This window comes from Muntiacus reevesi, chromosome 4 (assembly GCF_963930625.1).
Source record: "Muntiacus reevesi chromosome 4, mMunRee1.1, whole genome shotgun sequence".
NCBI lineage: Eukaryota > Metazoa > Chordata > Mammalia > Artiodactyla > Cervidae > Muntiacus > Muntiacus reevesi.
Window position 1 is genome coordinate 162,806,054 of NC_089252.1, and position 27,472 is coordinate 162,833,525.

General features: G+C 40.7%; 1 long non-coding RNA gene across 2 annotated transcripts in view; it reads left to right on the forward strand.

Annotated features, from left to right (window-relative positions):
* Positions 1-22,544, forward strand: part of LOC136167244 (uncharacterized) — a 303,769-nt gene extending 281,225 nt beyond the window's left edge. Inside the window, exons 2-3 of one of the 2 annotated variants that reach the window (XR_010663074.1) lie at positions 16,123-16,211; positions 19,306-22,544. This is a non-coding gene — a long non-coding RNA (uncharacterized lncRNA). The remainder of the gene's footprint in view (positions 1-16,122; positions 16,212-19,305) is intronic. The other variant, XR_010663073.1, reaches the window with a different exon arrangement.
* The last annotated feature ends 4,928 nt before the right edge of the window (positions 22,545-27,472 follow it).

A 27,472-nucleotide genomic window follows, 5' to 3' on the forward strand; every position in this document is an offset into this window, starting at 1 on the left:
TGTGACATCCTGTATTGGTCAATGTTATATTACTCAGTCTAGACAGGAGGGAAAGGGGTCTTCCTGTAAATGGTATTTCCACACATTTTCCTTCTCTTTACTTGCCTTCCTTCTCAGGTTCCCTCTTTGGGTGCTATATTTTCCCTCTCACAGAGAAGTCTTCTATTTAAATCCTTCAGAATTCATCTCAGGAAGTTTATGAGGGAAGCATTTACCTCACAAAGCAGGAGGCACAGAGTGAACATTTTCTTTTTAAGTTTTTCATTAAATAGAAATGTGTTATGAAATAAAATATTAAATGTGAATAGCACATGACCCTACCTTAAAGGAAAAGATAGCTCATTCACCAAGCAGAGGAAAGACGGTCTTAACCACGCCAGTCTACCATTAGTTGTGAAAATATTAAAATAGCTGATCCACAAAGTGAGTGCTTAGTAGGTATCACCTGTTTTACATTTACTATCTCATTTATTTCCCACAACAACCTTATGAGGTGACACTGTATAATTTTCATCATGAAAGAGAAAAATGAAGCTTGGAGAAATTAATCAAGACGTGTGCAAGGTCACGCCAGTTCTTTAAGGAATGTGGATCCATGGATTTCTGACTCCAAAATCTCTCCACCGAACCACTATTTTCCAGCCTGCCTCAGGCATTACTTCCAGGAGGAACAGGAAGATAGCGACCATTTTCATTTTGACTGGCTCTTCCTGGCTGCCTCCATCCTGACTTAGGGTCAGTGCAGTCTTTCTTTCATTGTGACTTTGGGGTGAACCCTGAGCGCTGGGAGCTCTCCATTAGCGGGGAACTCCTGGTGGGTGGAATCTTCATTCAGATTTTCTTCCATTTTCTCTGTTCTTTTCCCATGCATTCCTCTCTCAAGAGTCTGTGCTTGAACTTAGGGGGTGGGGTGGGGTGGGCAGAGTGCAGGGCAAGCCTTTGCTTCTCACTGAAAGGGCAGCTGTCCACGGAGCTCACGCGGTAACTTGAGTAGGTGTGTTACTTAATACGCCACGAGAAAATGCCCACCCCGAGAGTCTAAAATTGTGGATTTAATAGGCCTCCTGCTGCTGCTCGGCTGCCTTCCAAAGGCCCGCTGAATTGCTTCCTCTGCAAGCAAGACCTCCTGCCAGAGACGCTGGGGGAACCGCGGTTGTTGATCTGTGGCGAGAGGTGACAGGTGGTCGCTCGGCAATTGTGGGATGTTAAAACTGATATTAAAATTTTTTTCCAAAGGTTGAATGGAGACTGGGTAAAGAAAGAAAGGCTGTTTGATACTGCGCCCCCTTGTTTCTCTGCCTCTGGAGAAGGTGTGCTGGCTCCCAACCAGCTTTCCACACTCTGAGACTTAAATCCTCTAAAGACTCCTTCTGGGAAGGCCTTGGCACGAGGACACGGTGGGTAGGCCCGAGCTGGGCCTTCACAGAGGTTCGTTTCACCAAGACCCCTCACCCAAGCACACGTCCCCACCAGCGTCGAGGCGGGGGCTCCGGGTGGTTGCAGCATAACCCCGGCTTCCATAGAAGCCGTGACTGGAAGCCGCCCCCTCCCCAACCCTTCTGGCACCAGGGACCAGTTTTGTGGAGGACAGTTTTTCCATGGGGAAAGGCTTCAGGACGATTCAGGTGCATTAGATTTATTGTATTTATGCATTACATTTATTATTGCAAAATAAAAATAAAGTTAGAACAGAAACAAATATTTCTATGTTGTGACAACCTCAGGATATTCCAACCTTGACTTTAGGGTTAGGGTTCATGCTCCTATGAGAATCTAATGCCACCACTGATCTGACAGGAGGCAAAGCTCAGGCGGTAGTACTAGCGATGGGGAGCAGCTGTAAATACAGATGAAGCTTCACTAGTTCACCAACTGGCCACTCACCTCCTGCTGTGTGGCCCAGTTCCTAACAGCCCATGAACTGATAGCATCTGTGACCCTGGGGGTTAGGGACCCCCGGTCTAAGACATGACAATTCCAGAGGTGATAGGCCTTCTTCTCTTGACCTGTGGAATAGCCAACTTCACAGAAGGACTAGGAGCTTTTTACAGCTCACCAAAGGAGTTTGTCACCCTCTTAGAACAGTGGAAGGCGGGAAATTCCTCATCCCATCAGAAGTGCTCAGTTCACGAACTTGAGGAAATCAAATGGCCTTTGGATAAATATCACCTCCTCCTGGAGACAGTAGATGGGTCATTTCTGAAATATTGTGTTTTTTGGGGGAAAAAAAAAAGCAAAAGATGTTTTGATAGTTCAAATAAAATGTATCACATGCTTTATATCAGTGGTTCTCCTTTATTTGGGTTTCTATGTTTAAACTGTCATGGAAATAGCTATACTGTATTGCTTTCTCCTTTTCTTTTTTGAAACTCTGAATATAGCTTTATTTAATGTTCAAAGAATTTTTTTCTTTGACAGAGAGACCTGGTGTGCTGCAGTCCATGGGGTCACAAAGAGTCAGACATGACCTATTGAGTGAACAACAACAACAGTGTTCAAAGAAACAACTTTAGTTTCTGAATTAAATATATCATTTGCAATCATTTTTAAGGCAGTGAGAATTTAAATGTATAGCACAAACATTTATTTATAACTGTGCATGCTAAGTTGCTTCAGTTGGGTCCAACTCTGTGCGACCCAATGGATTGTAGCCGCCTAGGCTCCCCTGTCCATGCGGACTCTCCAGGCAAGGATACTGGAGTGGGCAGCCATGCCCTCCTCCAGGGGATCTTTCTGAACTCAGGGATCGAGCCTATGTCTCTTATGTCTTCTGCCTTAGCAGACGGGTTCTTTACCTGCCTGGGAAGCCCAATTTATAAGTGTAATTATTATCATTTCTAAATCATCAGAGGTGTTGTTGTTCAGTCACTAAGTTTTGACTAACTCTTTGCAACCCCATGGACTGCAGCACACCAGGCTTCGCTGTCCTTCACTATCTCTTGGAGTTTATAAATTCTAATAAGCAGCTAAATCTATAAGATTCTAAAGTTTTAATGGTCTTCATGTGTGATGAATACTTTTTTTTTTACTGAAACAGCAAATTTTAGAGTTGAAATTCTAAGGCATTTATCTATGTATGTACTCTCAAAAATCAGAAGTCAGACCCCTTACTCAAGTGTATTCCTGACTTATTGTTGTTACGTTTCAGGATGTTCCTGAGAGATTGCAACTGTTCCCGAGACCAAGAACTCATTTTGATGATTCTTTCTCTCAAAGGGTTTCTTAGGGAAGGAAGCCAGGCTCAACCTTCTGAATTTGGAGTTGGCAGCTGTTAGCACTGCTCTGTCACCATGGACATTTGTCATTCTTTTTGGTTGCCCAGCAAGTATTTAAACTCCTTACCCATCCTGGCAAACTTCCCCCTTTTAAGATTCTTGGTGGGAGGCCATGTTATGAAGCAGCAAAGAAACTGAGAATGCTGTCTAGTCATTGCTCCTCAAATTTCTCTACAGTGAGGGCCCAAACGTGGGACCCGGGCTTCTGCAATCAGACACATCTGTCACAGACGGAGAATCTGGAATTCACGAGGCAGGGGCTTGGATGGTGAGGAAGACTCTGGCGGCGGCAGTAGCTGCAGGGGAACCGAGGCGCTGGGCTGGCGGCGGGTGGGAGGGCCAGAGGCAGCGTCCAGTTCTCAGCTGCAGAGTCATGCATCACATATGAATTAGTGTGTCTGTTTCTTTGCTAACTGTTTTTGTGTACCATTCTATCCCCAGAACCTAGCCTACGACCTGGCATAGTGTGAACAGTCAATCATCTTTCCAGAAGGACGACATGAGCCCACAGGGAGAAGTGTGAATCAACAGTGGGTGGGTTTCCTCATTGTGGACAGCGTGGTAGATGAGATGGGGGCTGCGGGCATCATACTTTTGCTTGAAGCCTGGCTCTGCGACCTCCCAGCTGTGTGACTGAGCAAGTTGCTTGGACTCTGCCCTTGAGTAGCTTCATCAACATTTTGTTGATCATACAGTTGCCTGTCTCATGCAGCTGCTTGAGCATTAATTGAGTTTATACCAGGAAAGTACTCAAAACACTTCCTGGTACGTGATGAATGCTTAATAAATATTGGTAGTGCTTTTTTTTTTTTTAATTTATTTTTTGTCTGCTTCGTGGCTGAGCCAGGGCTTCTCTAGGTGCAGTGCATGGGCTTCTCATTGTGGTGGTTGCTCTTGTTACGCTGCCTGGGTTCTAGGGCGTGGACTCCGTGGTCGTGGCACATGGGCTTAGTTGCAGCATGTGGAGTCTTCCGGGATCAGGGGTCCAACCGGTGTCGCCTGCATTGACAGGCAGACTTTTACCCATTAGACCACCAGGGAAGTTCAGCAGTGCTTATTTTTTATAAGGTGGAAAGAATGAGAGTGAATAAAAACAGATTTCTACATATACATTACCATATGTAAAATAGATAGCCAATGGGAATTTGCTCAGGCAACTCAAACCAGGGCTCTGTAACAACCTAGAAGAGTGAGATGGGGAGGCAGGTGGGAGGGAGGGTCAAGAAAGAGGGCGCATAGTTATACCTATGGCTGATTCATATTGATATTTGGCAGAAACCAGCCAATTGTAGAGCAATTATCCTTCAATTAAAAATAAATACATTTTTAATTATTTAAATTTAATTATTAAAAGAGAGAGAGAGGGAAAAATTAGGTTTCTAGGTTCAATGATGGGAAATTAAAGAAGATCCACTATGAAGACTTCTAATTTATGGGCAAGTGAGAAGAGAGGCGGTATGAGTGCCAGAGATCAGAGGAAAGTGCCGCAAACTAACCTGCTGCCCGGAAATCCTGCCTGCATGCGTTCTGTCATGGGGACTGCCTTTCCCCTCTCTCCCAGGGATTCCATGTGGACAGGCAAAGCCAGCTTGCCTCCCCCCAGGGCAAGCAATCAGAGTCACTTTACTAATTCTGCTTCAGCAATGGAAAGGCCTGGCACATCAAGGACGCCTGAGCAAACACCCAGTCAGTAATACCAGAGCCAGAGAGTTGCATGTGAATGTGGAATGCACCAGTTATACAATTAGGAAATAGTCTTTGCGTTCTGCAAGAATCTGGCCTCTTTGCAGTTAGTCCGTAGTTTCTTGAAGTTCTGAGATTTTATTGTATCCTTAGGGTGATCAACTCTGTTTCCTTAATGTGTGCAATTGCAGACATCCGTTTGTTGGGGCAGACGAGCTAACCTGTCACTGGGTGATGGATGTTTTCCTATTGCTCTGCTGAAGAGCATTAAGTTAGGCCTTCACTCCAACTCCACAGATAGCTGAGACAACAGATGGCCTTTTTTTTTTTTTTTACAATTCTAAAGAACTGCTACCATAGGAGGTTCAGAAGAGCAGCTTCTATATGTTGATGGCTTAAAAATTCACTTGGTAAATAAAGAACTATTATTGTTATACATGCCGAAGAATATAGTGGCCGATGAAGGTGGGGTTGGAAGAAAGGAGGGAAAACTTGGTCCAGTTGTTTTCCTGACCTTGCAGGATGCAGTAAATTTAGGTTATGGGGAAGATGGAGGGAATCAGAGGAGTTTTGAAGAAGTCAAGTTCTATCTATAATACTTGCAGATATTAAATATCTTTTCTGAGGACACAAATGTCCTCTTAAGTACAACTAGAAGACAGACAACATAAATCCATTGTCCAGAATGATTGGTGTGCTTCAGTGAATATTTTAATATTCAATTCATTAAAAATACTTTCAATCAAACCCTGGAACCTGTGCATTTTTTAAATGACAGTTTGGAGACATATGAACAAGTTTGTTATCATTTATCCTGGTTTCTAAGATTTCTATGACCAGGGGAGGACTTTAAATTATCATGAAACAAAAATTGCTTCCCCTTCAATATATGTCTACTGCTTTTCTCATCATTTCTGGGATTCCAACTTTTATCGCAGTAAGAAGTGTTCAGCTTCACATAAGACTAGATTCTTTGATGAACTCAGGAGATTATTCTGGCTTACCTGGTGGGTCGGATGGTAAAGAATCTGCCTCCAATGCAGGAGACCCAGGTTCGATCCCTGGATAGGGAAGATCCCCTGGAGAATGGAATGGCAACGCACTTCAGTATTCTTGCTTGGTGAATCCCCATGTACAAAGGAGCCTGGCCTGCTACTTTCTTTGATGAACTCATGGGATTATCAGCAGTGAATCTACTACCTAAAAATCATCTTTGTTCAGAGCTATCAACCCCACAAAAGAAAATCAAAAGTCTGATTGGAAAGATGCAATTTATATTGCATGTTAAAAGCTTACTGCCATCTGAACACTACAGCTTAGGGGCTTCTTGGATGGAATGTCACAGGAATATCTCATTTGGCCTGAAGCAAAATGCACCCACTAATTGAATGGGATTTGATATTTGTAATGGTCTCACAAAAAACAGTGAGAGTACATGGTCACATGTATTAGACAAGAATCCGCTTCTCACAGAAACACTCTCTATCACATGCAGTAGAGCATCTGCTAACTCTAAGGGCAAGAAATGCAAACGCTATATCTGCAGATCGTCCAGGCACACCACCCCTACTCAGGTGGCAGAGGATTATTCTACAGTCTGCTCACAGATCAAGGATGCAAAGTGTAAATGCTTTCAGCAGATGCTTGGAATCTTTAAGGCATATGTTGTTCATGCTTCTTTAAAAGAAATTGCCAAAACTGCTGTACTAGTTCAAATCGTCTGGCATTTGGGAACCTCAGTTACTTTTTTCATGTGAAAGTAAAACCAAGAGGTCGGTCATAAAAAGACAGTCCAGGGCAATGTGGCTGGCAGTTTATGCAACAGAACTTTAATTTCCTTAACATGAATGCAAGGTGAGGATGATGATTTGTGGGTGATACGGAGGAACAAAAGCTCAATGGCAAACTAACACATCATAGTGTTTTTCAACGAAGAATTTAGCCTTCAGAGTGCAACACCCTCACAGCAGCAGTGCTGCTGAAAAGATAAAGTGAATGCGCTCTTTGACTTTATGCCTAGAATGTGCTAGGCACTGTGATTGGCACTGGGGATACATAAAACCTCATAGAGCCAGAACCCCCCTGCCCCAGGCCCCACCAAGTTATTCCCATTATTATAGCCTGGATGTAGTAAATTGCAATACATACCCCTAATGTAATCCCCAAAGAATTTGAGTCTCATAAGAGGAAACCATGATCATTTCATCTAGATTTTGTTATTACATTCATTCAACTGAAATCTAGAGATAGAACTTTTGCTCTAACTAGTGAAAGATTCGAATATCTGATTTAATGAAACATATCAGTTCAAGTTTTTTGGTTGTAATGAACAGAACGAGATTCTGAGTAGAGAAGTAAATTTAATGGAAAGGTTTGGGGATGCTCAGTGGACTAAAGGAACTTGTAAACCAAGACTCAAAAAGGACATGAACCAGGGCAGTTTCAGCAGAAAGAAATGCCCCTCTTGGGTAGGATACTTTCCTGGATGGATTTTTTTGTCCAACACTTTTAATACTTACTGGTAAAGCTGAGTATGGAGCACATTTTTAACACTGAAATTTTTCATGATTCATCACTACCATTTTTTTTTCCTTTACAGGTTATGTATATGATGTTGCATCTACCTAAAATATCTTTGCCTATGTTTTATACTTTTATAGTTTTAGGCTTACATTTAAATCTATGATCTATAAGTTAATTAATTTGAGAATCATGTTTTCATATGGTTCTAGGCATGGTTTTCATATGGTTCTAGGTCTGGATCCAAGTTTTTATTTCCAGCATCATTTGCTGAAAAGACGTTTTCCTTCACTGAATTGCCTTCACGCCTATATTGGATATTACTTGTCCACATGTGTTTTGTCCATATATCCATCAGTTGTTATATATTTGGATCTATTTCTGCATTCTCTGATCTGTTTCATTGACCTATTTGTCTATATGTACAAAAATGCGAGTGTCTTCATTACTGTACAATAAGTCTATATAAAGTCTTTACAGGAAGTCTTTATAATAAGGTAATATAAACCCTCTGACATTCTTTTTCAAAGATGTTTTGAGCTTTCAATGTTTTTTGCAATCCTGTATGAATTTTAGCATTGGTTTTCTAGTTTCTATCAATAGGAAAAAAGCTTGCTAAGATTTTTATTGGTATTGCATTGAATTCATAGATAAATTTAGGGAGAATCATCATCTTAATAATATTGAACCTTTAACACCTATGAATATGTTATATCTCTCCAATTGTTTAGGTCAAAGTTTATTACCCTCAGAAATATTTTGTAGGTTTTAGTGTATAAGCCTTGCCAATTTTTTGTCAGATTTATCCCTAAGAATTTTACATATTTAGTGCTATTCCACATAATATTTTTAAATTTCTATTTCCAGTTGTTAATAGAGAAATATAGAAATACAACTGATTTTGATATTGATCTTTTATCCTTCAAACTTACTAAATTTGAAGTTCAGAGTGTTTTTGCATATTTTATCAGATTTTCTACATAGACAATCATGCATTCTAAAATAGAAATAATTTTACTTTTTCCTTTCCAAAATAGATGCTTTTTTTGTTGCCTTAATGCTCTGTCTAAACCTCTAGTACAGTTTTGAATAGGAGTGTGAGAAGGCACATCTTTTTATTCTTCTGAACTTAGGGAGAAAACATTTAGTCTTTCATCATTCAGTATTATATACTGGCTGTAGGTTTTTCTTAGATGCCATTTATCAGAGTAAGCAGAAGTTCTCTCTAGTCCTAGTTTGCTGAAAGTTTTCATTGGGAATGGGTGCTGGATTTTGTCAAATGTTATCTCTGCATAAATTCAGATGATATGGGTTTTTTTTTTTCAGTGTGTTAATATGATGAGTTATACCAATTGATTGTTAATAGTAAGCCAAACTTGCATTCTTGGAATGAACCTCACTTGATCATAATGTACCATGCCTTTCATGTATGCTTAGATTTGATTTTCTAAAATTTGGTTTCAAATTTTTGTATGTATGTTCATATGGAATCCTGACCTATAGTTTTCTTATTTCATTAATGTCTTTGTTTGGTTTTGGTATTAAGGTAATAGTGGGCTCACAGAATAAGATGGGAAGCTATTTCCATCTCTTCAATTTTCAGGAACAGTTTGTGTAGAATTGGTATCATTTATTCCCTAAATATTTGGTGGAGTTAATTAGTGATGCCATTTAAATCTGGAATGTTCTTTACAAGAAGATTTTTAGCTATAAATTCAACTTTTTAAATATATATAATGCTAAGCAAGCTGTGTATTTCTTCCTTTGTGAACTTTGATGATAATTTGTTTCGTTCAAGGAATTTATCCATTTCATCTATGTTGTTGATGTTATTGACATAGAGTTGTTGGAAAAATTCCCATATCATCCATATTTGTACTATGCTTCCATTTCTGCCTTTGCGGCCTTTATGATATTGTTTTTATCCATTTTACTTATACGTACACCATAAACCCCATAGCACATTACTGTAATTTTTGTTTAAATAATAAAATATTTTTCAGGAATTTAATAATAAAAAATAAATCATATATTTTCTCAGAGTTTCCATGTATGATTCTCTTCATTCTTTTTAGTAAATCCAAATTTTCATCTGGTAACATTTTCCTTCTGCTTGGAGACCTTCCTTTAACATTTCTTATACTGAGGAGCTGCTGGTGATAAATTCCTTCAGCTTTTGTGTGATTGAAAAAGTCTTTTTCTCCCCTCCCCCATCATCCATCCCTCTTGGCAGTCGCAAGTCTGTTCTCTGTATTTGTGAGTCTGTTTTTGTTTCATAGATACGTTCATTTGTGTCATGTTTTGGACTCCACATGTAAGTGATATCATACGGTATTTGTCTTTCTCTTTCTGACTTACTTTGCTTGGTATGATAATCTCTAGGTCCACTCATGTTGCTGAAATAGCATTATTTCACTCTTTGTAAAGGCTGAGTAGTATATTGTGTATGTATTATACCACATCGTCTTTATCCATTCATCTGTTGATGGACATTTAAGTTGTTCCATGTCTTGGCCTTTGTAAATAGTGCTATGAACATAGAGGTGCGTGTATCTTTTCAAATATATTTTTTATCTGGATATATGCCAAGGAGTGGGATTCCTAGGTCATACGGCAACTTGATCTTTTGTTTTTTGAGGAACCTCCATACTGTTTTCCATGGTGGTTGCACCAATATACATTCTCACCAATAGTGTAAGACGGTTCCCTTTAAAAAAGGCTTTATTTCACTGGGTATAGACTTCTAGGATGATAGTTATTTCTCCTTCAGTATTTTGAAGATGTTTCTCTATTGTCATCTTGCTTGTAATGTGTTAGATAATTTGCTAGCTTTCTTATTTTTGTTCTTCTGTGTGTAACATGTGGTTTTTCTGGAGCTGTTTTTAAGATTTTTCTACTTATCATTGCTTTTGAGAAATTTGATTACCATATGTCTTGGTATAGTTTTCTTTTTAAATTTATTTTTAATTGGAGGATAATTGCTTTACAATATTGTTACCAATACAACTGGTAACAAATTACAACAGTACAATACAATACACAACAAATTACAATACAAAACAATTACAATATTGGTTTCTACCGAACATCAACATGAAGCAGCCATAGGTATACACATGTCCCCTCCCTCTCGCACCTCCCTCCTACCTCCCACCCCATCCCACCCCTCTCCGTTGTCACAGAGCACCAGATTTGAGCTCCCTGCATCAGTGCAGCAGTTTCCCACTGGCTGTCTGTTTTCCATATGGTAATGTATATGTTTCAAGGCTACTTTCTCGGTTCATCTCACCCTTCCCTTTCCCGGGGAAATGGTGAAGGCCAGGGAAGCCTGGCCTGCTGCAGTGCATGGAGTCGTAAAGAGTCGGACACCACTGAGTGACTGAACAACGACGCCTTCCCCCGTTCTGTGGTTTCTTTATGTTTCTTGTGCTTGAAGTTCATTGGCATTCTCAGATGTGTAGCTTTCAGACGTCATCAGATTTGGAACTTTCCAGTCATTTCTTCAAGTATATTTTTTTTCTCTCACCAACCTCTCATTTGGAGACTCAGGTTACACTCCCCAACTGACAACTTTTAGGATGTTAAAAGTTGTCTCAAAGCTACTGACGCTCATCATTTTCATTTTGCTTTTCATCTCATGTTGCTTCTATTGCTATGTTTACAAATTCACTAGTGTTTTCATCTGTTATGTCTAATCTACTATTAATTCCATCCAGTGAATTTTTTTTAATCTTAGACATTGTTGCTTTTAGCTTATTTGATTTTTTTGTATTTGTTTTTCATACGTTCCATATCTCTATTTGGGGGCTTTCAGAATATAGCTAAAATAATTCTTTTCATGTCTGTTTCTGCTGATTCTAATATCTGTTTCAGTTCTATGTAGGTTTTCATTGATTGATTATTCTCTTTATTATAGGTCACATTTTTCTGCTTCTTAGGATAGTCTGTTATTCTTTTATTGGATGCCAGACACTGTGAACTTTACCTTGTTGGCTCCTGACTATTTCTGTATACCTATAAATATTCTTAAGCTTTGTTCTGATATGCAGTTTAGTTTCTTGGAAAAAATTTGATCCTATTGGGCCTTGCTTTTTAAGACTTGTTAGCCTAGACTAGTGCTGCATTTAATCTTGGTAATGTGTCCCTTAGTACTGAGGCAAGACTCTTCTAAATACTCTACCCAACACCTCATGAATTAAGACATTTTACGGTCTGGCTGGTGGGATAGACACTATTGCTGGTCCTTTGCGAGTGCTGAATGTTGCGCTTGGTTGCTCGATCATGTCAGACTCTTTGTGACCCCATCAACTGTAGCCCGCCAGGCCCTATCCATGGGATTCTCCTGGCAGGAATACTGGAGTGGGTTGCCAGGCCCTCCTCCAGGGGATCTTCCCAACCCAAGAATCGAACCCATCTCCCGCATTGCAGATGGATTCTTTACTGTCTGAACCACCAAGGAAGCCCAAGAATACTGGAGTGGGTAGCCTATCCCTTCTTCAGGGGATCTTCCCGACCCAGGAATCGAACCAGAGTCTCCTGCATCACAGGCAGATTCTTTATTGGCTGAGCTACCAGGGGAGCCCGAGTGTTGAATATTTTTTTGTTGATATTTTCTCCAATCTTGGACAGCTTTCTCATATACGTAAGCCAATCAGTCTCTGCTAAATGGTCAAAAGGAACCCTCTGCACATCTTCAGAGTTCTTCTGTATGCATCGTTCTCCTCTGACCCAGGTAATTTGTCCTACAAATTCAAGCTGCCTTGGCAGTTGCTTAAGGCAAGAAGGTAAATTTGATCCGTGTTATTCCATCTTGGTCACAAATAAAGTCAATGATATTTATTTTTAAATTACTTCAAACATACAGAAAAATTTCAAGACATGTATAGAGAACTCGCACATTCTCTTTACTCAGCGTTCCAAATTATTAATATTTTGTCACCTTTATTCTACCTCTCTCTTTACATATATATAATTTTATCATTATTCTTTTTTAAACCGTTTAAGCAGTAACTGCAGAGCTGATGATTCATCACTCTCACTTCCCCCAGTTTCTATCTTTCCAAAACAAACACAGTTTTCTACACAACCAAAGTACAACCAAGCTCAAAAAGCAATATCAATATAATACAATACTATCAATACAAAACAATCAATACAACCATCCAGTTCATAGAACACTCTTAAGTTTTTCCAACTGTACAAGTAATGTCTCTTTTTTTATGGTCTGGTAGTCATATCAAGATCATTTAATTGTCATAGACCTCCAATATCACTCAGTCTGGAATTTTTTTTTTTTAAGTCTTTCCGTCTTTTCAGTCTATATGTATTTCTCTACCTAAGTTTGTCCCACGTCCAGAATCAGATCATGTTTTTTTTGCAGGAAAATGATATGATATAATGTTTTCTTGAGACTTCTCAGTTCAGTTCAGTTAGTCATGTCTGACTCTTTGCCACCCCATGGACTGCAACACGCCAGACTTCCCTCTCCAACACCAATTCCTGGAGCTTGCTCAAACTCATGTCCATCGAGTTGGTAATGCCATCCAACCATCTCATCCTCTGTCATCCCCTTCTCCTGCCTTCAATCTTTCTCAGCATCTTCTCAGGAAACATAAAATTAACCATTTTCCCACTTGTAAATGATCAGCATTTTGTGGGAAAATATTTTGAGACTGCACCAATATTTAATTCTTAATTGAAATTTCACCCACCAGCCTTGACCCCTATGGGTGACTCATGCTGAATCCATAGAATCTGTTCTTAACATGTAACTCGTTTGGTTTTCCAAAGGCATCAGCTGCCCCGACAGAAGATCAGATATTCCAGCAGTCACAGTTCTAATCTCTGTTGAAAATCAATATCAAAAGAGAAACCACACCTACCTTACAGAAGCATTTCTGTTCATTGAACAATCTATCCATCCAACTACCAGTCAATATATCACCCATTCATTGTATTGAATGGGTATCGATAGTACTTTGACATGGTGCCAGGCTGTGGATATAAACAACAAAAAGCCCAAAACCATAAGACATAGTGCTTATATCTAATAAGCTCCTGGTTTTCATAGGAAAATAATGTCAACAAATAATTACAATTGAATGTGATTATAATAGAAAGTAATACTTAGTATTATTCCCGTGTGGCTCAATGATAAAGAATCTGTCTGCAAATGCAGGAGACGTGGGTTTAATCTCTGGGTTGGGAAGATCCCCTGGAGGAGGAAATGACAGCCCACTCCAGTATTCTTGCCAGAAAAATCCCATGGACAGAGGATCCTGGTGGGTTACAGTCCATGGGGTCGCAAAAGAGTCAGAGATGACTGAGCAACTGAGTATGCACGCAGGTATAAAATACGTGGAATACCAAAGGAACATAAGCTGTATTCGCATATAAGAGAAGGTTTCCTAGAGAGGTAATATTGGTCCTTTAAGGTGAATAGAAGCTTGGGAAATATTTGACAAGAACGGGAGTAAGTAGAACGTTCCATTTGGAAGGAACAGCATGTGATAATGTAGGGTATAAAAGCATGAAGTACAAAGGGCATAGACGTGGTGCACTGTCTAGGGGAGGGGAGGGTCTGCGAGGGAAGGGGGACTGGTGGCGGGGCAGGGAAAACTGAGGTGGGGCCAGCTTGGTACAGAGCCACATTTTTTTGGTCATGCTAAGGAGCCTGGATTGTATTCACTAGGGGTTCCCACTATGAGTGCAGATTCCTGGACCCCATCCTCAAGTTATTTAAATTAGAATCTCTGAGGAAAATCTGGGAATCTGTATTTTAACAAGCACCTTAAGTTTGAAGATAACTTTAAGTCAGAGGAAGCTACTGAATACTTTAAAATAGAGTGAAATAATCAGGTTTGTGTTCAGAAAGATCACTCTGGGACTCATGGATGACGTCTTGGAAAGGGGTGCAAGCTGAAAGGGTAATTCAGACACTAAGATGCTCCAAAGTGAATTGTTAGATTATAGTAGCCAACAAGGCTTGTCAAAGTGTCTCATTCTTGAACACATGTGTCACTCCATGTTCGGTTGCAGGAGTTGTGGGGGATATGATCGCTTGGCACTTGACATCTATTCCATTCCCCTTTCAGTGTAGTGGCTTTCAAACTTTTTTTTTACTCAACCCCTAGTGAGAAAATATTTTACTTTGCAATCCATACATATGTGTGTGAGGCACAAAACCGAAATTACCCTAGGTTGATGCCCTCTGAAAATGTTATTCTGCTCTATTTTACTTTTTTTCAGTGCTTTGATGATTCACTGACGATGAGTCCTGATCCCCAAAAGTGAAAGCCATTGCTATATAACAATGCTGGAAAGCAAAAGACTATATTTCCCCACCCACTTCAGCTGAGGTTCCAGGTATTTTCGGCTCTGCAAACCCAGCGTCCTCGTGTTGCGTTTGCTATTTCTGCTGCCAAGCATGCCGTGGAAGTGTTTGGTCTTTCTTGGCAATGCCAACAGAGGTTTAGTCACTAGCACAGGTGCCTTTCATAGGTATTATGAAGGAAAAAAAAAAAGGCTTATCAATTTTTGCTGGTGAAGTTTGTACCAGGCATAGAATGGTTCTGGAATCTGCTGCATTCATGACGTGATAAGCATAAATAAGTAAGTAAGTGTCAGTCATTCAGTCATGTCAGAATCTTTGCGACCCCACAGACTGTAGCCTGCCAGGCTGCTCTGTCCATGGGATTCTGCAGACAAGAATACTGAAGTGGGTAGTCCTTCCCTTCTCCAGGGATCAAACTTGAGCCTCCTACTTGCAGGCAGATTCTTTACCATCTGAGCCACGAGGGAAACCCTCTATAAGCATGAAACGTTCTTAATCAGGACAATTTCTGATTGCAGTGGCTTCAAGGTCAAGGCAGTGATGAATTAGAGCTGGAGGCTGAGAAGTTTTGAGTGGTAGGAGCTGCTTGGGTGCCCAGTACTGTGGTGTAGCTGGGGAGAGGGGAGGGAGGTTTCTGAAAGGTCCCCCTAGAGACTGCTTTGTCTGCCCGTCAAGTGATCTACATGCCACATAAAATCTGCAGTAAATCTCTGCCCAGATAGGATTCTCTTCTCTGCAACAGAACTCTGGGCACAGTCTCACTGAGGTACTAGTGAAGTTCTAAGTCATGGAAATTTAGGACTTGCCTAAACCTTCACCTGCCAAACTTAATCTGGGTCCAGCCACAAAAATGAATGAAGGACTACATCTAGCAGCACGGGTCAATCAGAAATATAAAGCTGGATAAAAATAGCAAAACATGTAAGCCTATAGTTCTGTTTATACAAAATTTAGAAAATAGGCAACTTAAACCACAATGCTTAGAGATCTGTATTTAAGGAATAGATCTATAGAAAAAGAGGTGTTTACCATAAAAATCAGATTGTTAGGTAATCAGTAAGAGTCATGGAGAGACTTCTGAGGTGCTGGCTATGTCCTATTTTTTACCTAAATGGTGATTTTGCATGTGTTTGACTTATGTACCTTTTGGTGTGTAAATTATATTTGACATTATCTCACACACATAAAAATTGCAACAATAGCAAAGATTTTAATTGCAATTCATGCAATTTATGGTCATCCAGTCCATTCAAACAATTTATGATGATCATCCAGTCCATCTACTCATCTGGTGCTTGAATGTCCCCACAGCCTTTTCTATCCTCTGATTGACCCCTTCTGAAGAACTGGAGTCACGTAGTTGTCACTCATGAGAGATAACACACTCAAGCAAATAATAGGTGAGCCTCTTAGCTTTATTGTCACGTTCCTATGTCCACTATTGTACCTCAATTCCCAACTGCCAAGTCATTGAAGACCATATTTAAAGACTGCAAGAGGATCCTCAAAACTAACATTGAATCTTACCACCCTCAGGATGTAACTTCCCTCTCTCTGACCCTTGGGTAACATAGCTTGTTTTATTGTAAAAACCAAGACAGCAGTGATCAATACCATAGCAAGAAAAGAGATAGATTACATATGGGTTACCTTGAAGTATGAGTTGCTTTCTTTCTCAAATGGGCTGTTAAGTTTTGGGAAGGATTGGGAGAGCAGAAATGACAGGTGAGACTGGAAAGAAAACTCCCCTATTGCTTTATTTTATATTTTCTGGCTTTACAAGATGAACTGGTGTGTTAAGTAGGTACAAGGCAAGTGTCTTGGACTAAAATGACCATCCAGTGAAGGAAAAGTCACAATATGAATGTTTCCACTTCTCCAGTCTTCAAAGAGAGATACAGTATATCTGGGATGGGGGGTGGGAGACTAATGTTGTCAGGATTCAATGTTAATACCTGACATCTTTTTCATCAAAAGATGCCATGTTGACTTCACAAGAATACACATGGCTTACAAGTTGAACTTTCTGTTTTTAAATAAACATAGCCTCTGCAGAAAACTTTTACAAAAGTTTTTCACCTTTTCCTGATGCTTCGTAACACTTTACAGATTTTTCAGCTAATATGAGATTTCCAAACAAATGGGCATGATACAAAGAATAATATGTCTTTTTGTTTGTCCAGTAAATATTTGTTGAATTGGTCACAGTGAACAAATTAAAAGAAATTATAAAAGAATAAATCACTATTACAAATTAGGTAGCTCTTTTTGCTACAAAGTTACCCATTTTCATGAGGATGACTTCTGAGAATTACAGGTAATGATTCTATTATGACAAAAATGTAGAGCTGCCTTTCTACTCCATGCAGGCAAAGGAAAGTTGAAAAGTAAAGCCATTATCTGGATAATTCAGACGAAAAACTAACTATTGAGGGAAAAGAGGCCCTTTTTTTCCTGGCCCAAATTCATTTGAGCCATCCAATAACATGACCCACTAGAGTGGAATTTGGCATTCAAGAGGCTTGTCTTGGCTCATGTCCAGTGGGGTTTAGTTACTGAATTCTTTAAAGGACATTGTTCAAACATGGTCTCCCGTGTAACTGGGTTCTAAGGCATGAGCTGCAAGAACCTTGACCCTATCACATGACTCCAGAGTATTCATCCATTGGATCAAATTATGCAGAAAATCACTTTCATTCCAGTTCACCTTTCCAGGTTAGACAGAAGCAAAGTGGATTGCCCAAGATTTGCTCCACAATAGTTACACACGAATACTTGAAAGCTCTGCCTGAAAAGTGTGTTGATAAATACGATCCCCGTTCCTGGATGGCGTCAATAGAAGCAAATAGGCCAAAGGTGGCAGCTACTTGGCAATTCCCCACCCCCTACCCCTGCCTGCCACATTCTCAGTTCTTCGGAACGCACCTTTGATTCCTGAAAGAATTGTGTTGATTTCATGAATGGTAGAAATCACAACAGTGGAGCTGCCTGCCCTTCCAACCTCCTTTCATGACTCTAATGTGCTCCCTAAACATTTAGCTAGCAACTGGAAAAAAAGAAAATATGAGGATGTCTCGCAGAGAGTGACTATGTTGCAGAAACAGCAACTGTGACCTTTTGCTTGCTTTCCTTTGCTGGCCATGCCTGAGCAAGGCTTTTTTGTAAGATGACCTGGGGTTGGGCATTCTGCCCATGCGCACACCTGGCAGCTCGAATCCTCCTATCCTTGGGAACTTGGATACATGCTGAGTTCCCATTTTCTTTGACTGCAAAACAGACAAGGACCAGCTGGTTGATGCTGACACGACTCACATGACTGGCGGGAACACTACTTAAGTGTTCAGTGTTAGCTCGCTATTTATTAACGGGGAGATATTTCTCTGAGAAAAGCATATCCTTTGTCTTCTGATGGAAAGTTTGTCCTTCCAGTGGGGAATGATCTAGAAAGCAAACAAATTGGCCATTCATTTCCCATGTGTGAGTCCCATGTGTAAGTTTTCATTTTAAAGGTTCGAATCCAAATATAAGAAATGAATTGTGGCCCTAGAAATACCAGATACTTAACTTCTTTCCCATAGCAATATGATTTTTAATAGCTGAATATGCCATCTCTCCTTGAGCAGGTTGTTTTTATCACCAGTTTAAATTATAGATTATTGTTATAAATGCTATTATTTGAAGATAATATCACCCTGGAAATAATTTTTAACATCCTCAGTCTCAAGGTATCAAATTATGCAATGCTGGGTTTAGTATGTTCTTGTAGGCAAAGTTCTTTCCTATGTGGCTACATGGACCTAGCTTGAGCCTGCAGACTCTGGGAGACAGAAAAGTGGAAAATCAGACACTAATAAAGTATAGAGAAGGGTCTTCCGATTTTCTAACATTATGTGGGATAACATGAAAAATGTAATAATGGAATTTTTTTATACCTCTACCTAAAATTAAAAACTCTCAAGCTCTCCTTCTCTTTCTCTTCTTTTTCTTCTTCTCTGCCTCTTTCTCTTCTCTTTTCTTATTCTTTTTGGTTTTGTTAGATTGAATGTCAGGAGCTCTTTGAATTATTCATGTTACTCTGGTTAATGCTGGATTCATATTCATCCAGAGAAGCTTATTTTTGCTTAAGTTTTCCAACCATGAAACTAATAGAGCATAATGGAAATGTAACTGATACTTAGCTATTGTCCTGGAAATAGATCCCATTATAATTATATGTAAGAGATATTTAAAAATAACTATAAAACAGGAGGAATATTTATGCTCTTCTGAAGATGAATAGACTTATTTATAGGTGGAGAGACATTCCATAAGATAAGCTAAAATTAATCATATTGCTGAAGTTTTCAAAGAGGTCAGAGTCCAAATTAAATATAGAAGGGCAAACCGGTTTCTTCCTCTTGCGTATTTTAATGAAGACTAGAGAGGCTGGAGAAATATTTATATTCTTTTATTCATATTTTCAGGATTGCCTCATGTCTCGATTTTTTTTTCCAGATCTTTCATTTAAGTGACGGCACTTCAAAGTGACTATGGGTATTCTCAACTCCTCATATCTTAAAAAAGAAAAAAAAAAAGGAAGAATTAATGGGACTGGAAATTTTAAAACAACAGATGTACTAAATGTGTGATTAGTGCCTGAGTTAGACATACGGGGGAGTGCCACCCCTTTATGTAGCTTTGGCTGAGCGCTGATTGTATCGGAGGGGAACTGGAGCCCCAGCGTCAGGCTGAGAGCATCTCTAGGAAACGACTGCTGATTTCCCCTGGAGTGCAAGAGATAAGGAGCTGTTTCTCTCTAAACATAGCTCTCTGACTGCTCTGTGGTTAACTAGATGCCCTGCTAAGGATTGTGGGTAATTCATTGAAGGATGGATATTGAAACGTGCTGTGCGGTGAGGGAGGAAATCTTGCTCCCAAACCCCGGCTGCTTTACTCTGAAGGAATAGAGAAGTAGAGAGGGACCAGCTCTCTACATCCTCCACTAAAGGGCCAACACACATGAGCTGAACTCCAGAATCCAAGGTCAGAAAGAGACTCCCAGTAGTACCACTTGGGCTAAAGTGACATTTCTTCCATCTGGCCCCAGTTTTTTTTTTTTTTTTCCTTCCCCTCCACAGAGCTACATACTTCAGTCATGACGCCTTAAGCAAGAAAACAACTTCTTCAGACAGTGGCTGAGATAAGAAAGACAAGGCAAAGCTTAGTCCTGAGTACAATGGTGTGCATGTTGATATCACTGAGTTATGAACTATTTCCTTTTAATCCAGTTTCAAAAGATAACTTCCTCCATATGCAATTAATTCCACATATAACTACAAGGAACTGCATATTTTCGAACAGTTGTGTCATCATTATGAATGTTTAAACAATCTCTGTGGTCTCTTTCCCACAAACTGATTTAACATGTATATAAAGAGGCTTTTGGAATGAGCACTTTACATTTGCTTCTCAAACTTCAGCGTCTGTTTTTAGTAAATATTGAAGATGAAACTTCCCCCATTCATGCCTGGAGCACTGGCCAATTGCAACTCAGGAATGCAGTTCTTGGGCTTTTCATGAATAAAATTCTCTGGTTGTGAACCTAGTCTTTCTCAGGCCTTGTCAACAGGACCAAAACTGAATGGATGTGGGATAAAGCACTCATGACAGGTGGCTGAGCTGGCCACAGATTATCCTAATTAATATCAAGAGAGTATGAGCCACACAGACCTGTTCAAGTCCTGACTCTGCTATAGATGGAGGACTGTGTATCCAAAGTGTGTCCATAGTGGTCCAATGTAACTATGAATAGTGGTCCTTTCAAAAATGTCCCAGTTCGGGACATTCCTAGTGGTCCCGAGGTTGGGAATGTGTCTGCCAGTGCAGGGAAGATGGGTTTGATCCCTGGTCTGGGAAGATTCCAGATGCTGCAGGGCAGCTAAGCCCTGCATGGGCCACAACTACAGAAGTCTGAACACCCTAGAGCCTGTGCTCCGAGAGAGAAGCCACCACAATGAGAAGCCTGCACGTCGCAACTAGAGGGTAACCCCTTCTCATCACAACCAGAGAAAGTCTGCACGCAGCGACAAAGACGTAAAAAAATGTCCAAGTTTAAGCTAGAATGTATACGATCACCCTACTACTGGCAACACCCACTTTAGGTCCCTGCGTTCTTGCTTTTCATGAGTGCAGCAATATGTGTTGGGGTTTCCCAGGCGCTGGTAATAAAGAATCTCCCTGCCAGTGAGGAGATACAAGAGACGTGGGCTCTATCCCTGGATCAGGAAGATCCCCCCGAGTCGGAAATGGCAACCCCCTCCCGTATTCCTGCTTGGGAAATTCCATAAACAGAGGGAACCTGGTGGCCTGCAGCCCATGGGGCCACAAGGTGTCGGACACAACTGAGTGACTAAGCACAATATGTGTTGGGTCCTGGAGACCCATTTTATTGGCCAAAATCATCAAAACTGACCATGAAAATTACTTAGAGTTAATTAAAACACAACTATACGTGTAACAATAATTTATTGACAGATTAAGGTGTCATTTTTCTCCCCACATATTTGTTTTGTCTTTTCTCATCTCAAGTAAGAACCAGTCCCTCCTGTGCTCCCTTGCCTCAGGGATTTTTGCAGGATGGAAGAGAGAAGTCCCTGAAAAGTCTGCAGTTCCTCCTGTTTTTTTGTAAATGCCTACGGCCATTGAGAAAATAGCACGTCCTCCAGACTCTAAGGAAGAGGAATGAAGCGCTGGATTGGCAGAGAGTCAGAGACAGAAGTTCTTCAGGATGCAGGCTGTGCTGAGAAAGTGAGCAGAGGAGCTGGGGGCTTAAACCCACAGCAGGATCACCTATGTAATTTGGGGGATCCAGTGCAAAATGAAACATGGTGGTCCTTGCCCAAATTTCAAGATGGAAACCACAGAGCATTAAAACAAATTCAGGGCTCTCCTGAGTTCAGGGCCCTGTGAAATGACACAGTCACATGGCCACCATGCAGCCAGCCCTGCCCAGAGGAGATGACTTCTTGATGTGCCTAGAGGGAGGTACCCGCTGCAAAGCCCCCTACTCACAAATGGCACCACCAAAACCCAGGGCCCCAGGGTAAGCATCACAGATTGATGCCAGTGATACGTTAAAAGCCTGGAGATCAGAGGCTCTTCCTCAATTGTCTTCACTGCAAGTAAATCCTCTGGTTTCTGGTGTGACTCTTGGAAGGAGATGGAGTTCCTGACAAGGATGAGATAGATAATCTTGCTGTCTTAGAGGAAGCATGGCAGTTGAGAGTCAGAAAACTAACCCGATTTGAAGAAATAACGAAATTGATATGTTTTGCACACGTCAGTTTGTGTACTAAAATTTATTTTACATATGCTTTTACAAATATTTAAGTTTATAAAGCCAAATGTTTAATATAAGATTCACATTGTAAATATTCCTTTGAAAGTTTTTTCTGCATGGACTAGAATGACTGGGCTTCTTAAAATATAAGTCCATAAAGTGGAGGAAGATGCCTACTTTCTTGGTGAACCTCCCTGAAATACCCACAGGCTTCTTTTACCACAGCAAGGACCTTTGATCTGCATTTAAAATTCAGATTGTTTGTCTCAAACATTTTTCTTACCCATTTCATGTGCAAAAATGCTCTGAGTGTCACTTAAGGGTAGTTTCTATGGAAAGAGAAGTTCATGGTTTAGGTTCACTGATCGTATATGTGCACATCTTATTTATGGCAGTAAATTTTTTTTTCTAAAAAGTTGTGATTCTCTGTAATAGTGTGTGATATTTGAGCAAGTTATTTAATCTGCTGTCTTTATCTGTTAAATGAAAATCATACTCACCTCTTGGGATGCTATCAAGGACTCGAGTCAGATGACAGAGCCAGCACCCAGCACATATGAAGTGCTAAATGGTTGCTGAATCTTGGACATGACTTTACCATGTTAATCACACAATAGTGACCCAGTTTCTAGTTTATGGGTTACCTCAAGCTTTTTGTTGTTGTTGTTGTTGTTTTTTCCTGGTTGTAAATGACAGAACTTCTATCCACCATGAAGTTCTGGGAATTTTTGTGTTTTAACATTAAGATAATTGTCTTCTCTCCCAAAATACAAATTAGCACCAATCTCCTTGGATGCCTGTGGACCACAGAATAGATTATTTTATGACTCTGCCAGCTCCTTCTGGCCTTGAGCAGATATTGAATCATCGAGGATTAGAATCAAAAAGGACTAGATATCATAGCCTTCAGTAGTGATTTGCAAACTCCTGGGGGCGCCCAAGGGGCTGTCAAGTACATGTGGTCCCCGACACCTCCTCCCCTACTTGCCAGAGGAAACTCCAAATGTATCTGTTTTATATATTGTCCATCTAAGTAAGAGTTTATTTAACAAAAGGGCACAGCTAAAAAAAATTTTTTAAAAGACCCTTTGAAAATAGCAGATCTGGTCCAACTCCTGCAGTTTCGAGCTGATGAAGTTTAGAACTAGAGGATTGTTTTAACCAATATCACCCAGCCAGTTTGTGGTAGAGCCAGGAGTACACCAAGGCCAGCTCCCAAGTCCATGCAGCTTTCATTCTAGCAGGCTGCCTCTTGAGGAAAGATGGAGCTGACACCACAGATGTTGTAGGGTCAAGATTTACAGCTTACAAATCAGATGTACCAAAACAGTAGCTTATTTGTTTTCTATAACTGATTTAATCTTACTGCAAAGCTCTCAGTCCTACAGACAGCAGAAATAAACTTGCTGAACAGCCTCTTCCAGGGTGAAAAAAAGAAGCGGTGCTGAATTCACGCAGTTCAGCCATTGAAATTGGCTATCAGAGCCAATTCTCTGCCTTCTAAGCTTCTCCCTCCTTCGTTCTCAAGATGGCATCTGGATGAAGGAGAAGTGTATGGCCCCTCATGCAGCCGAAGCAGGGATGTGTAACTCACAGGCTGCCTTTCTCTGTAGGCTCCTGATGTTCTATAGCTGAGGGATGAGTCCTCTCAGTCTCGGGGCATCAGCCTCTTTGGGCATGTAACCTTCCTACATGTGCTCTGTAAGTGTTTGCAGCTGGTGTAATTTGCGGTCTGCTCTCTCCGCATGGGCAATCTATGGTGATAGCTCCCAGGGAGCTAGGCCACCTCTCCCGGGGAAAATTCTAACCAGGGTACCAGTGCAATGGGAAGGCCATCTTCCGAGAGGAACTGACTGCTGTTCACGGAAGCTCTTCTTTCTCAGACACCTAAACAACTGAAAATTAACTAGAGTTTTGAATACCTTCTTCTCTTAACTTTTTTGTTGAAGTAAAAAAATTTAAAGCAGACACAAAATTACTTTTAAACCTTGGTCTTCTTGTTAAAGACAGCAGGGTAAAAACACATTAGCCATTCCTCTTCCTAAAAATCCAATGAAAACAATAAATGGAACAAAAATAGAAGGAAAAAAATCTTCCTATCATGAATGAAGCAAGGAAACAGCTACAATCCCAAACCACAAACTATGAAGAACACCTGCCAAATATTATGGGCATGGATGGAGCTGAAGGAGGCCTTTAATGCTGACAAATGCCTCCTTGGATCTCAGACAGGATCTATATTTCTCTAAAATTAAGTGAGGCAACCCCAAAAAGTAAAACCAATGATCCTTTGCTTAGAGAGAGGAAGTTAAAGATATGAATGAGAGAAGAAATGGGGATTACCCTGAAGAGATACTGAGCTTTCGAGGCTACAAATTTTTTGCTTTTTTGCACTCTTCTGAATTTTGGGACAAATTTTTATAAGTAGTTCTGACCAAAACAATAACCATTCTAACAGTAAGTAAAAGCTAAAAAGAAAACAACAAAAAACCAATGCAACTGGTTATTGACTGTGTGTGAAAGGGTTCATGGATAATTAACAGCTACCTCAGAATTCTTCTTTGGGTATAGTCTTTATTATATTTTTTAATAGGTTATTGAGTGTAAAAAGATAAATCAGATCCAGAGTCTGGAAGAAGAGGGGAAAATAGAGTAAGGCCAAATTGTCCTGCATTCAAATATGGGCATAATGAGTAGGAACTGTTTGTCAATTACTCCTGAGAAGCAGGAAGAGAAGGAGTGAGGGACCCAAGAAGCAATGGGAGGGGAGGAGGGAAGTTAGTATTAGAACCTGAATTAGCCGAAATGGCCAAGTCTCTCTAACCTTGAGAATGCTGAGGTTTTTAAGTTATTTACATTACTTTGAAAAAGACTTGGCTTCCCTCTGCTACACCCACAAAGGTCTTGGTTTTTATTTACTTATTAGATTGAGTCGGTTGATTGGTTGGGTAGATATTAAGGGAACCAAAGGAATGAGACAGCTCTTCCATGTTGGAGATGATCAGCAGAAGCAGAAGCTGTCAATCAGAGCTCAATAGGGAAACCACAAGCCCCTCCTACCTCCACCCCCAGCACATCCACTGCCGAGTTCAATTCCTTCCCCACAGCTTCAAAGGGGATTGAGCCTCGACTCACATGTACCTCGACTGTCCTCTGAGTTAACTATGCCGTAAGATCTGGGTTAGAAAGGAAAGGGATGGGGCCACTTTGATAGAGTCCAGATAGGAGGGCATAATAAGAAAGCAGCAGAGAGGCGCAGACAGAACAGAGAGATCAACATGGTTTCTGTTCACAGGTGACTATTCCACATCTTGAACGGCCACTTGTATCCCATCTACATGTGTGCATGCTCAGGCCTTCAGTTGTGTCCGACTCTTTGAGACCTTGTGGACTCTAGCTCGCCAGGCTCCTCTGTCCATGGGATGCTCCAGATAAGAAAACTGGAATGGGTTGCCATGTCCTCCTCCAGAGGGTCTTTCCAACCTGGGGACTGAACCCACATCTCCTGCATTGGCAGGCAATTCTTTTACCTGCTGAGCCACCTGGGAATCCTCATCTTATCTACAACCCACCCTAGTTCTCTCTAGACCACTTCTCTTCTCATCAACCACATGTTAAGCAAATCCAACAGATGGGAAAGAGGATAACACAATGATTCTTACCATTAATATATTTGGAGCCCCTTCAATAAATAACTCACTCCTTGTTAAGATAACTGAACAATCTTTTAAGTCCAGAACACATTCCTTCTCAGTCTAGGGTCTTTCTTCCTCTGATGAATCTTCTATTTAAAATAGTAAGGGCTTCTAATAATGCTTTTTTTTTTTAACTGTTATTTACTGAAGGCTGAAGTCTCAAAGACAAGTCATCTCCCAACACACTTGTTTTACAATGGTGGAGAAGGGAAAGGATAACCAAGACTTATGAAACTTTCAGTTTAAAAAATAGAAGAATAAGAATTACTCAGTGGTCATTGCGTGCATGCTCACTCGCTTCAGTCACGTCTGACTCTCTGCAACCCGATTGACTATAGCCTGCCAGGTCCTCTGTCTATGGGATTATCCAAGCAAGAATACTGGAGTGGGTTGCCATGCCTTTCCAGGGGGTCTTCCTGACCCACAAAGCCACATCTCCATCATCCTCTGCATCACAGGTGGATTCTTTACCATTGAGCCCCCAGGGAAGACCTCAGTGGTCATTAAGCAATAACAAATACCAGATCTTGCTGAATAGAGAAAGCAATGGCTCCCAGTCCAGGCACTTACTTGGTTGGTGATTCTAGAAGCTGCCCTCTAGGGAAATCTTTTTTGCAAATTATCCTACATGAATTCATCCTGGGTAAATAATAAAGGGCTTCCCTGGTGGATCAGTGGTAAAGAATCCATCTGCCAATGCAGGAGATGCAGGTTCGAACCCTGGGTTGGGAAGATCCCCTGAAGAAGGAAATGGCAATGCACTACAGTATTCTTGCCTGAGAAATCCCATGGACAGAGGAACCTGGCAGGCTACAGTCCGAGGGGTTGCAAAAAGTCAGACATGACTCAGCAACTGAACAGCAACAACAACATTAAAGAACATAGCTTTCATGGGGGGTGTATAGATTTCATAGACTTCTTCCTGTTGGAGTGGACCTAGAGGCCTGGGATTTGTTTTCAAGATAACATCATAGGTGTTTGCCAGGCAGTCTTGAAGCATCTTTGACAATGTGGTTTCCTAAATATCTCAGTTGGCTTCTTTTCTCCTTGTTTCTGGTCAGTGGCAAGTACATGTAGACAACGGCCAAAGATCCTGTGTGAACAGTCTTTAAACTCAAAGATTTCTTCCTTTTCCTTCTGACATTAGTCATCTGTCCTTTCCTAGTCTTTCTTCAATGCCCACTTCTTCAAAATCATAGCTTCCTATGGTGAGAGGTCCCCTGAACTGGAAGTTTTCCAATGAGTCTTACAGAAAGCTGTTAATTAATGGGAGAAAAAGCATGGGGTCTTACTAAGGTGACTACTCTGGAGTCATGGTTTCTAATTGCTTCTCTGGGGCATGAAGCAGCAGTTCTCTTTGTCACCTTTGAAAGCCCCACATCACAAGGCTCTATCTAGGCTGTGGTCACAGTCAGGGGGCCCCTGCAGTATTAGCTAATCCCAGTCCTTGATGCATAACCAAGACACCTTGCTTCCTCTGCCCAATTGCACCCCCCTACCCCTAAGCCCAATTCCACACTTTAGAGTTTGATAGATCCTGCATTCCTGGACCAATTTTTTAAGATTAGCTTCCTTCTTTCTTTTCTCTTCCTTTGTTCTTTCTTTTTTTTTTAAGTTGCAAACTATAGAATCCATTCACACTGGCTTA